The following is a 13,399-nucleotide window of genomic DNA, read 5'->3' as shown; positions in this document are numbered from 1 at the left end:
GATAATCTATGAAACCACATGACTGACATCTGTCTGCTGTGATTCTTTCTCTCTCTGCTTCTCCTTCAGGGGAGCACCGTGTGGGTGGGGTCCATTGTGCACACAAGCACAGGGATTTGTATTTCTTTCGTTCCGACTCATGTGACCCTTCTGCCAGGTGGAGCTGGCAGCCAAGGCCGGGGTCAGTCCCTTAAGAACAGCAAACAGAACCAGCTCGAGCCCCACCCGTAACCTGGGACAACCTCCTGCCCTCCCTATGCTGCTCTGGGAGGCAGAACTTCCCCTCTCGCGAGCCCGCAGTCTGTGTGCAGCAAAGAAAGGGAAAAGCAGGACTGTCCCTTGAACATGCCACCCCCTCCCCTGCACCCCAGTCAGTCGGTTAGCGAAGAGCCAGGGTTCCTGGGGCATCGAACAATGCAACCGGCTGCCACCCAGCACTAGTCACCCCACTCACGGGGCAGCCCGTTCTCATGTCCCGCCACTTAACCCAGCCCTCGGGGGAACCGTGCAGCCAGTGTGATCTCTGGGGTGTCCTTCACTGTTCCCCCACAAGGCCTGAGGCTTCGCCCCCAGGCCTGCTCCCCACTCTGCGACCCCCAGCCTGAAAGAAGGACCCTGCATTGAGTCTCATCAGCTCTGTCCTGCACCGCTGGTGAGGGGCGACCCCAACGGTGCCTAGGGCTTTTTAAACAGGGAGAAACACCCATCCCCACCCCTTTGGCATCCCGGCCCCCTGCGTAGCCACTGAGGGGCATTTTAGGGTAACACTCCCTCCCCCCCCACGTAGGGCTTGCTGCATTCAGCCCCGGTGCCCTTTGCTCATACAATAGGGGTCACCGTTCCATCCCCCCTCCATGATTTGTCACCCTGAACTGGCCAGGCTGGATCCAAAGCTGCTCCAGGCGCTGTGCGTGTCTGGTGCCAACCCGGGCTGCTCCTGAGCGCTGTTCCCTCACAGCCCTCGCTCACGCATGCCGCGGTCTGAGCCTCTGCCCCCGACCCCTGCTAGGCTCCCAGCCCCACAGCTGAAATCTATGTGGAAACTGAGGCTGGTGCAGGACTTGGTAGGCCAGTGATGCAGCCAATGAGCTTGTAAAGCAGTGTGTTACACCAGCTGGATCTTTCTCTTATCCTACTGCAAGGTCTAGTGGTTAGAGCAGGGGGGCTGAGTGCCAGGACTCCAGGGTTCTCTCCCTGGCTCTGGGAGGGGAGTGGGGTCTGGTGGGTTAGAGCTGGCGGGGGGGCTGGGAGCCCGGACTCCTGGGTTCTCTCCCCAGCTCTGGGAGAGGAGTGGTGTCTGGTGGTTGGGGCTTGGAGCCAGAACTCCTGGGTTCTGTCCCAGCTGTGTGCGATGGGTGCGGGCAGCTGTTTGCATTTTTTCTGCTGCGTCATTCCCCACCTGCCAGAGCCAAATATTTACGCCAGGCTCCGCTGTAGACTCTGTCCTTGCTCGGGAGGAGGGGAGCTAAGAGCCAGTGGCTGAGGCAGGCCTGGCTGAGTTTGCCCAAGCGGAGGACAGAGAAGAATCTCCCCAGCCCCACTGAGGAGAGAAGCAGCAGCAAAGTGGTAGAACCTGATTTACGCCCCCCCCCCCCCCCCCAGCACACCAGCAACTGCCCCCGCCCCTGGTCACTGCAAGGTTGTGTGCGCAGCTCCACCGTCTGTTTGCATCGGGACGAAGTGTGGGCGTGCAACGCGAGTGTGCATGGCGTGTGCTGTAACACTGCCCCAGTGCCCCCTGCACTGTCACCATCTGCTGTGAGACTCACGGGCTCGGGCCACTCTTGCCAGCTCCATGGAGCTCTTTGTCAGGCCCGGGGAAGGTGCTCGGCGTGTCCCGGGGTCCACCCTGCGGCAAGCTGCCAACCAGCCGAGTTGTGCCAGCTGCTCGGTGCTGTGTTCTCGGAGCACCCAGCAGTCACCGAGCCAGCAACCCAGGCTTTCCGTGAGGACGGATCCCAGGCTCGGGTCAGCGGCCGAGGTGCTCGGCCAGGTTTACACACAGTCCTAGCGCCTGTCCAATGGGTCACACGTCTGCCCGTGACGGGCAAAGGCTCAGTCAGACACCAGGGTTCTGGCCCCTACACAGACGCCCCCTCCTAGAATGGCTCCTTTCATGCCCTGATACAAAGAGGTTACAGCTCACGCTCCAGGCATTCCCGGTTACCACCATCTCCTCCTACCTGCTAGTTGGAGCAAAACACCCCTGTCAATCTCTCCTTCTCTCAGGAGGGGTTGGGCATGTCTGGTGCAATCGCCTAGGAATCTCTTTACCCAGCTACTGGAGAGATGGGAATGCATTGCACTCCTGCCAAGCTCTGGTTCCCAGCCTTTGGTTCACACGGCTGGCTATGGCCAGGGCTCCAGCAAGGCCTACGCGACAGAGCCAGAGCAAACACCTTGCACAAGCTCACTCAGGCTGAAGACGGGTTGGTGGGTCATGGAGCGCTGCAGAGAACGGTCAGTCCAGTGCGTCTACTCAGGCTTGGATCCTTGGCGCTCCCGGGCTTATCTCATGAAGCTGTCGGGCATGTTTCCTGGGAGGATGAGGCCTGAGGGGTCAGATCTGGGGGGGTTTGTCTGTTCTTGTTTTCCTGCGGGAGTTCATTCAGCTGGCAGGGATTTGGGCGTCCCTTCCCCCGCAGGGGCGTTATGTCGTGCAGTGGATGAGGTACCCCCAGGTTGTGATCGGCCCGTAAGAAAGGTGTGTTTTGGGGGGGATGCTGATTACCAGAGCAGTGAAGAGCTGTAACTCTGAATGGTTTTGCAGGTGATGCAATATGTTTTCGAGCAATTCTGCCTCCCTAACTAGATCTAATTCCTGAAGGGTGCAGGAAACGCCAGGTGGAAGAGGCAGCTGGAGGTGCAATATGTGTTAGTTTCCCCTCTTTCTGCCTCAGTTTCCCCTCACACCCTTTGTGTACATGTAGCTGTGGGCTCTTCAGGGCAGGGGCAGCCTCTCACTCCCTGGCTGTCCTGTGCCCAGTCTCAGCTGAGATCCACAGGCGCTGCCATACTACTAATGAGTAATAATTATTGACGACTGCAGCGCTCTTCAGAGTGGTTCTTCAGATGTCTGGAGTGAGAGCTACAGATACAGAGGTAAATATAGTGGCACATGGAGAGAAGGGAGTTACCTCGCATGTGGGGACCCAGTGCTGACAGTGCCAATTCAGTCAGGGTGGATGTGGTCCACTCCCAGTAACTGATGAGAAGGTGTCAATTCCAGGAGAGGGAAAGTTGGTTTTGTAATAAACCAGCCACTCCCAGTCCCTATTCAAGCCCAAATTAATGGTGTTACATTTGCAAATGAATTTTAGTTCTGTTGTTTCTCTTTGACGTCTGTTTCCGAAGTTTTTTTGTTCAAATATATTTTGTTCATGTGCCTGCAATGCCCCTCTGCCATGTACACTGGCCAACCCGGACAGTCCCTACATAAAGGAATAAATGGACACAAATCGGACATCAGGAATGGTACCATACAAAAGCCAGTAGGAGAACCCGTCACTCTCCCTGGACAGTCTATAAGAGATTTAAAAGGAGCCATCCTGCAACAAAAAAAACTTCAGAAACAGATGTAAAAGAGAAACAACAGAACTAAAATACATTTGCAAATGTAACACCATTAATTTGGGCTTGAATAGGGACTGGGAGTGGCTGGCTTATTACAAAAGCAGCTTTGCCTCTCCTGGAATTGACACCTTCACATCTGTTATTGGGAGTGGACCACATCCACCATGATCAAATTGGTCCTGTCAGCACTGGGTCTCCACGTGCGAGGTAACTCCATTCTCTTCACGTGCCAGTATATTTACGTCTGTATCTGTAACTCTCACTCCAGGCATCTGAAGAAGTGGGTTTTTTTACCCACAAAAGCTTATGTCCAAATAAATCTGTTAGTATTTAAGATGCCACCAGACTCCTGGTTGTTTTTGTGGATTCAGACTAACACGGCTCCCCCGAGATCCCAGCGGGTGTGAATGGGCCGTGGCTCCACTGGGGTCAATGGGGCCAGATCCCAGCTTGTGAATGGCTGTAGCTCCATTGGAGTCAATGGGACCACATCCCAGCTGGTGTGAATGGGCCGTGGCTCCACTGGAGTCAATGGGGCCAGATCCCAGTTGGTGTGAATGGGCCGTAGCTCCGTTGGAGTCAATGGGACCAGATCCCAGCTGGTGTGAATGGGCCATAGCTCCATTGGAGTCAATGGGGCCAGATCGCAGCTGGTGTGAATGGGCCGTAGCTCCATTGGAGTCAATGGGCCAGATCCCAGCTGGTGTGAATGGGCTGTGGCTCCACTGGGGTCAATGGGGACAGATCCCAGCTGGTGTGAATGGGCCGTGGCTCCACTGGAGTCAATGGGGCCAGATCCCAGCTGGTGTGAATGGGCCTTGGCTCCACTGGGGTCAATGGGGCCAGATCCCAGTTGGTGTGAATGGGCCGTAGCTCCGTTGGAGTCAATGGGACCAGATCCCAGCTGGTGTGAATGGGCCATAGCTCCACTGGAGTCAATGGGGCCAGATCCCAGCGGGTGTGAATGGGCCGTGGCTCCACTGGAGTCAATGGGGCCAGATCCCCAGCTGGTGTGAATGGGCCGTGGCTCCACTGGGGTCAATGGGACCAGATCCCAGCTGGTGAGAATGAGGGTAACTGTGCAAGGGAGCTCCAGCAACTGATCCTAACACGCTGCCCTGCTCCAGACCAGACTGGTGCTGCTCACTCAGGGCGCGTGCCGGAGTTGCATGGAATATAGCTCACTGAAAGCTAATTGAGAGTAATGCAGCTCTGGAGCTGCAAGCTCCTTTTGTGCCAGCCAAGGTCAGTCATGGTCTTTAATCATCTATTAACCAATGGACTTTATGTGCAACCTGCTTGTTGATAAGAGGGAGGTTAATGATGAATCGACAAGCAAAACAAAGCAAAATAAAGAAAAACAGAGAGGAGGAAAGCAGCACAGATTGCCATGATCCTGAGGTTACCAGGATGAATAAGCAGAATTTTGGGGCCTGATCCCAGCTGGTGTAAATGGGCCGTAGCCCCATTGGAGTCAATGGGGCCAGATCCCAGCTGGCGTGAATGGGCCATGGCTCCACTGGGGACAATGGGGACAGATCCCAGCTGGTGTGAATGGGCCATAGCTCCACTGGAGTCAATGGGGCCAGATCCCCAACTGGTGTGAATGGGCCGTGGTTCCACTGGAGTCAATGGGGCCCAGAGCCCCAGCTGGTGTGAATGGGCCGTAGCTGCATTGGAGTCAATGGGGCCAGATTCCCAACTGGTATGAATGGGCCGTGGCTCCACTGGGGTCAATGGAGTCAGATCCCAGCTGGTGTGAATGGGCCGTGGCTCCACTGGGGTCAATGGGGACAGATCCCAGTTGGTGTGAATGGGTCGTGGCTCCACTGGAGTCAATGGGGACAGATCCCAGTTGGTGTGAATGGGCCGTGGCTCCACTGGGGTCAATGGGGTCAGATCTCAGCTGGTATGAATGGGCCGTGGCTCCACTCCCAGCTGGTGTGAATGGGCCATAGCTCCACTGGAGTCAATGGGGCCGATCCCCAACTGGTGTGAATGGGCCGTGTTCCACTGGAGTCAATGGGGCCCAGAGCCCCAGCTGGTGTGAATGGGCCGTAGCTGCATTGGAGTCAATGGGGCCAGATTCCCAACTGGTATGAATGGGCTGTGGCTCCACTGTAGTCAATGGAGTCAGATCCCAGCTGGTGTGAATGGGCCGTGGCTCCACTGGGGTCAATGGGGACAGATCCCAGTTGGTGTGAATGGGCCGTGGCTCCACTCGGGTCAATGGGACAGATCCCAGTTGGTTGTGAATGGGTCGTGGTTCCACTGGAGTCATGGGGACAGATCCCAGTTGGTGTGAATGGGCCGTGGCTCCACTGGGGTCAATGGGGTCAGATCTCAGCTGGTATGAATGGGCCGTGGCTCCACTGTAGTCAATGGGGACAGATCCCAGTTGGTGTGAATGGGCCATAGCTCCACTGGAGTCAATGGGGCCAGATCCCAGTTGGTGTGAATGGGCCATGGCTCCACTGGGGTCAATGGGGTCAGATCTCAGCTGGCATGAATGGGCCATGGCTCCACTGGAGTCAATGGGGCCAGATCCCAGTTGGTGTGACTGGGCCGTGGCTCACCTGGGGTCAATGGGGTCAGGTCTCAGCTGGTATGAATGGGCCGTGGCTGCACTGTAGTCAATGGGGCCAGATCCCAGCTGGTGTGAACAGGCCGTCGCTGCACTGGAGTCTATGGAGCCAGATCCCCAGCTCTTGGCCCTTGAGCTAGACTGGGACAATATTACTATTTCTTTTTGGTTAATCTTCCCTTCTGCTCTTTGAGTGACTAGAAGGCAGGGACAGACCAGAGCTGGCTGGTACGATTGTTAACCTCGAACAAGATCTAAGTAAACAGAGTCTGCTATACTCACTGTCTTCTTCCAGTTCTCCCACCATACGAGTCCCCACTGCAAACTCGCCACTCGAACACGGCACTGCTAGCCACGGCGAACGAATAGCCCTGATTCCCATTCACCTCCTTCCTTTCCATGTCCTGAAAGGTAAAGGTTGGATTATTAAGCAGGAAGGATGGATGAGTGGATGGATGGATGGATAGAGGGGTGTCTATGGGTAGGAGGGTGTCACGGAGTGTGGGGAGTCCAGTCCTGCACCCCTCTTCCTGGGACCCACAGTGACTCTCAGCCAGCCAGTAAAACAGAAGATTTATTGGACAACAGGAACACCCGTTACAGCAGAGCTTGCAGGCACAGTCAGGACCCCTCCACCGAGTCCTTCTGGGCTTTCAGGGTGCTTGGATCCTAGCTAGGATACCCTGAATTCCGCCCACACAGCCCCAAGCCCAAACTCCAACTGCTTCCCTCCTGCCACTCCCTTCCTTTGTCCCCTTCCCGGGCAAAGGTGTTGACCTTTCCCCTCCCTTACCTAGCTCAGGTTACAGGCTCCAGTGTGGTCCATCCCCTAAAGTCCTCCCCTGCTCTCCCATTCCCCACACAGACAGCCCCTACTCCATCACAGAGGGATGGATGGATGGAGGGGTGTCTATGAATAGGAGGGATGGATGGGTGGACGGATGGAGGGATGGATGGAGGGGTGTCTATGAATAGGAGAGATGGATGGGTGGACGGATGGAGGGATGGATGGAGGGGTGTTTATGGGCAGAAGGGATGGATGGAGAGATGGCTGGGTGGGTGGATGGAGGGGTGTCTATGACTAGGAGGGATGGATGGGTGGACGGATGGAGGGATGGATAGAGGGGTGTCTATGGGCAGAAGGGATGGATGGAGAGATGGTTGGGTGGGTGGATGGAGGGGTGTCTATGACTAGGAGGGATGGATGGGTGGACGGATGGAGGGATGGATAGAGGGGTGTCTATGAATAGGATGGATGGATGGGTGGACGGATGGAGGGATGGATGGAGGGGTGTCTATGGGCAGAAGGGATGGATGGAGAGATTGCTGGGTGGGTGGATGGAGGGGTGTCTATGAATAGGAGGGATGGATGGGTGGACGGATGGAGGGATGGATAGAGGGGTGTCTATGAATAGGAGGGATGGATGGGTGGACGGATGGAGGGATGGATGGAGGAGTGTCTATGGGCAGAAGGGATGGATGGAGAGATGGCTGGGTGTGTGGATGGAGAAGTGTCTATGAATAGGAGGGATGGATGGGTGGACGGATGGAGGGATGGATGGAGGAGTGTCTATGGGCAGAAGGGATGGATGGAGAGATGGCTGGGTGGGTGGATGGAGGGGTGTCTATGAATAGGAGGGATGGATGGGTGGACGGATGGAGGGATGGATAGAGGGGTGTCTATGAATAGGAGGGATGGATGGGTGGACGGATGGAGGGATGGATGGAGGAGTGTCTATGGGCAGAAGGGATGGATGGAGAGATGGCTGGGTGGGTGGATGGAGGGGTGTCTATGAATAGGAGGGATGGATGGGTGGACGGATGGAGGGATGGATGGAGGGGTGTCTATGGGCAGAAGGGATGGATGGAGAGATGGCTGGGTGAGTGCATGGAGGGGTGTCTATGAATAGGATGGATGGATGGGTGGCCGGATGGAGGGATGGATGGAGGAGTGTCTATGGGCAGAAGGGATGGATGGAGAGATGGCTGGGTGGGTGGATGGAGGGGTGTCTATGAATAGGAGGGATGGATGGGTGGACGGATGGAGGGATGGATAGAGGGGTGTTGTAATGGTCCGGTGTGGGGACTTGGCCCTCTCAGGCGAGGCTGGGAGCCAGGCCGCATAGTTACCCGAGTTGGGTGAGCTGTCGCCTTAGCCTGGTGAGGCAGGAAACAGTCAGGAGCTCAGGGCCTTAGGCAGGGACTGAGCGAACAAACAGTCTATAAACCCAAGCCCTTGGGCAGGGCGGGACAACAAGCAGTTCAAGGCTCAGGCCCTTAGGCAGAGATTGAGCAAACAAACAGTTCAAAGTCTAGAAGAAAGGCCTCCTCAGGTCAGCGAGAGGGGGAGTCTGCCACCCCTGGAAGGTCTGCCCTCCCACCCCACTGCATCCCAGCCCGGGGCCCTAACAGCGGCAGGCCGTCTGCTGCTGGGTCAGTGGGGATCCTGACCGCAACCCACTGACATTGGTTCGGGGTCTCCTGGAGCCAGACTAGGGTTGGCTACCCGCGGGCCACTTCCAATCTCCCCCCCCGTTGGTACCTGGGGATCACCCACGTCTTCCACAGTGTCCCACACCACGGGCTCCTCAGGATCCTGAGCGCTGGGTAAGCGGGGCTGGTCCTCGGGATACTGGACGCGGGGTGGTTCAGGCATCACTTCAGGGTACCGGGCAAGGGGAAGGCTCGGCCAGTCCTCCTCCGGGTAGAGAGCATGGGGCCGGCTCGGCTGGTCCTCCTCCGGGTAGCGAGCACGGGGCCGGCTCGGCCAGTTCTCCTCAAGGTAGCGAGCATGGGGCCATCTCAGCCAGTCCTCCTCCGGGTAGCGAGCACGGGGCAGGCTTGGCCGGTCCTCCTCTGGGTAGCGAGCACGGGGCCGGCTCGGCCAGTCCTCCTCCGGGTATCGAGCAGGGGCAGGCTCGGCCGGTCCTCTTCCGGGTAGCGAGCCCGGGGCCGGCTTGGCCGGTCCTCCTCAGGGTAGCGAGCGCGGGGTCTGCTCGGCTGGTCCTCCTCCGGGTAGCGAGCATGGGGCCGGCTCGGCCGTCCTCCTCAGGGTAGCGAGCGCGGGGTCTGCTCGGCCGGTCCTCCTCCGGGTAGCAAGCATGGGGCCGGCTCGGCCGTCCTCCTCAGGGTAGAGAGTGCGGGGCTGGCTCGGCCAGTCCTCCTCCGGGTAGCGAGCACGGGGCCGGCTCGGCCGGTCTGACTCCGGGTAGCGAGCACGGGGCCAGCTCAGCCAGTTCTCCTCCGGGTAGCGAGCACGGGGCCGGCTCGGCCAGTCCTCTTCCGGGTAGCGAGCAGGGGGCAGGCTCAGCCCAGTGGGAGCTAGGGCACCAGCGTCTGTCCTCTCTGGCGGCCAACGGTCAACTGAGCGCTGGGGCCGGGCCTTTATACTTCCTGTCCTGCCCCTTGACTTCTGGGGGACGGGAACAGGAGGCGCTGGGTCCACCCACGTCGGCGTCTGTTCTGGCTCGGCCCTCTCAGGCGTGGCTGGAAGCCAGTCCGCCTCGCTACAGGTGTCTATGGGCAGGAGGGATGGATGGAGAGATGGCTGGCTGGGTGGATGGAGGGGTGTCTATGACTAGGAGGGATGGATGGGTGGACGGATGGAGGGATGGATGAAGGGGTGTCTATGAATAGGAGGGATGGATGGGTGGACGGATGGAGGGATGGATGGAGGGGTGTCTATGGGCAGAAGGGATGGATGGAGAGATGGCTGGGTGAGTGCATGGAGGAGTGTCTATGAATAGGAGGGATGGATGGGTGGACGGATGGAGAGATGGATGGAGGGGTGTCTATGGGCAGAAGGGATGGATGGAGAGATGGCTGGGTGGGTGGATGGAGGGGTGTCTATGAATAGGAGGGATGGATGGGTGGACGGATGGAGGGATGGATAGAGGGGTGTCTATGAATAGGAGGGATGGATGGGTGGACGGATGGAGGGATGGATGGAGGGGTGTCTATGGGCAGAAGGGATGGATGGAGAGATGGCTGGGTGGGTGGATGGAGGGGTGTCTATGAATAGGATGGATGGATGGGTGGCCGGATGGAGGGATGGATGGAGGAGTGTCTATGGGCAGAAGGGATGGATGGAGAGATGGCTGGGTGGGTGGATGGAGGGGTGTCTATGAATAGGAGGGATGGATGGGTGGACGGATGGAGGGATGGATGGAGGAGTGTCTATGGGCAGAAGGGATGGATGGAGAGATGGCTGGGTGGGTGGATGGAGGGGTGTCTATGAATAGGAGGGATGGATGGGTGGACGGATGGAGGGATGGATGGAGGAGTGTCTATGGGCAGAAGGGATGGATGGAGAGATGGCTGGGTGGGTGGATGGAGGGGTGTCTATGAATAGGATGGATGGATGGGTGGCCGGATGGAGGGATGGATGGAGGAGTGTCTATGGGCAGAAGGGATGGATGGAGAGATGGCTGGGTGGGTGGATGGAGGGGTGTCTATGAATAGGAGGGATGGATGGGTGGACGGATGGAGGGATGGATAGAGGGGTGTTGTAATGGTCCGGTGTGGGGACTTGGCCCTCTCAGGCGAGGCTGGGAGCCAGGCCGCCTAGTTACCCGAGTTGGGTGAGCTGTCGCCTTAGCCTGGTGAGGCAGGAAACAGTCAGGAGCTCAGGGCCTTAGGCAGGGACTGAGCGAACAAACAGTCTATAAACCCAAGCCCTTGGGCAGGGCGGGACAACAAGCAGTTCAAGGCTCAGGCCCTTAGGCAGAGATTGAGCAAACAAACAGTTCAAAGTCTAGAAGAAAGGCCTCCTCAGGTCAGCGAGAGGGGGAGTCTGCCACCCCTGGAAGGTCTGCCCTCCCACCCCACTGCATCCCAGCCCGGGGCCCTAACAGCGGCAGGCCGTCTGCTGCTGGGTCAGTGGGGATCCTGACCGCAACCCACTGACATTGGTTCGGGGTCTCCTGGAGCCAGACTAGGGTTGGCTACCCGCGGGCCACTTCCAATCTCCCCCCCGTTGGTACCTGGGGATCACCCACGTCTTCCACAGTGTCCCACACCACGGGCTCCTCAGGATCCTGAGCGCTGGGTAAGCGGGGCTGGTCCTCGGGATACTGGACGCGGGGTGGTTCAGGCATCACTTCAGGGTACCGGGCAAGGGGAAGGCTCGGCCAGTCCTCCTCCGGGTAGAGAGCATGGGGCCGGCTCGGCTGGTCCTCCTCCGGGTAGCGAGCACGGGGCCGGCTCAGCCAGTTCTCCTCAGGGTAGCGAGCACGGGGCCATCTCAGCCAGTCCTCCTCCGGGTAGCGAGCACGGGGCAGGCTTGGCCGGTCCTCCTCCGGGTAGCGAGCACGGGGCAGGCTTGGCCGGTCCTCCTCCGGGTAGCGAGCACGGGGCAGGCTTGGCCGGTCCTCCTCTGGGTAGCGAGCACGGGGCCGGCTCGGCCAGTCCTCCTCCGGGTATCGAGCAGGGGCAGGCTCGGCCGGTCCTCCTCAGGGTAGCGAGCGCGGGGTCTGCTCGGCCGGTCCTCCTCCGGGTAGCGAGCATGGGGCCGGCTCGGCCGTCCTCCTCAGGGTAGCGAGCGCGGGGTCTGCTTGGCCGGTCCTCCTCCGGGTAGCAAGCATGGGGCCGGCTCGGCCGTCCTCCTCAGGGTAGAGAGTGCGGGGCTGGCTCGGCCAGTCCTCCTCCGGGTAGCGAGCACGGGGCCGGCTCGGCCGGTCTGACTCCGGGTAGCGAGCACGGGGCCAGCTCAGCCAGTTCTCCTCCGGGTAGCGAGCACGGGGCCGGCTCGGCCAGTCCTCTTCCGGGTAGCGAGCAGGGGGCAGGCTCAGCCCAGTGGGAGCTAGGGTACCAGCGTCTGTCCTCTCTGGCGGCCAACGGTCAACTGAGCGCTGGGGCCGGGCCTTTATACTTCCTGTCCTGCCCCTTGACTTCTGGGGGACGGGAACAGGAGGCGCTGGGTCCACCCACGTCGGCGTCTGTTCTGGCTCGGCCCTCTCAGGCGTGGCTGGAAGCCAGTCCGCCTCGCTACAGGTGTCTATGGGCAGGAGGGATGGATGGAGAGATGGCTGGCTGGGTGGATGGAGGGGTGTCTATGACTAGGAGGGATGGATGGGTGGACGGATGGAGGGATGGATGAAGGGGTGTCTATGAATAGGAGGGATGGATGGGTGGACGGATGGAGGGATGGATGGAGGGGTGTCTATGGGCAGAAGGGATGGATGGAGAGATGGCTGGGTGAGTGCATGGAGGAGTGTCTATGAATAGGAGGGATGGATGGGTGGACGGATGGAGAGATGGATGGAGGGGTGTCTATGGGCAGAAGGGATGGATGGAGAGATTGCTGGGTGGGTGGATGGAGGGGTGTCTATGAATAGGAGGGATGGATGGGTGGACGGATGGAGGGATGGATAGAGGGGTGTCTATGAATAGGAGGGATGGATGGGTGGACGGATGGAGGGATGGATGGAGGGGTGTCTATGGGCAGAAGGGATGGATGGAGAGATGGCTGGGTGGGTGGATGGAGGGGTGTCTATGAATAGGAGGGATGGATGGGTGGACGGCTGGAGGGATGGATGGAGGAGTGTCTATGGGCAGAAGGGATGGATGGAGAGATGGCTGGGTGAGTGGATGGAGGGGTGTCTATGAATAGGATGGATGGATGGGTGGACGGATGGAGGGATGGATAGAGGGGTGTTGTAATTGTCCGGTGTGGGGACTTGGCCCTCTCAGGCGAGGCTGGGAGCCAGGCCGCCTCGTTACCCGAGTTGGGTGAGCTGTCACCTTAGCCTGGTGAGGCAGGAAACAGTCAGGAGCTCAGGCCCTTAGGCTGGGACTGAGCGAACAACAGTCTATAAACCCAAGCTCTTGGGCAGGGCGGGACAACAAGCAGTTCAAGGCTCAGGCCCTTAGGCAGAGATTGAGCAAACAAAGAGTTCAAAGTCTAGAAGAAAGGCGAGCTGATATCTGTTATTGGACCAGCTTCTGCTGGTGGACGGGACGAGCTCTGGAGCCGTGACCCGAGCATGTGAGGTCAGTGCAAGGTGGGACGCTGGTCTCCTTCTGCACTAGCCAATGTCCCCTGGCCCCCGACAGGTCCCTTTCCCTCTTGCCGGTGGCAGGGGCAGGGATCTCCAGACAGTGTTAGAACACAAACCTCAGTCGCTACTTGACATTCCCAGGCTCGGACCCCACCCCGTCCCCGCCCTGTATACAAGGTTTTGATGTTTTGCCCGGGGTGCAGGCCCTGGTACTAACCCGGCTGAGATCTCCGGATGTCGAACC

This window comes from Gopherus evgoodei, unplaced genomic scaffold (assembly GCF_007399415.2).
Source record: "Gopherus evgoodei ecotype Sinaloan lineage unplaced genomic scaffold, rGopEvg1_v1.p scaffold_48_arrow_ctg1, whole genome shotgun sequence".
In the NCBI taxonomy this organism is placed as follows: Eukaryota; Metazoa; Chordata; order Testudines; family Testudinidae; genus Gopherus; species Gopherus evgoodei.
The sequence above is the reverse complement of the archived record's forward strand: the minus strand, read 5'-3'. Positions refer to the sequence as shown.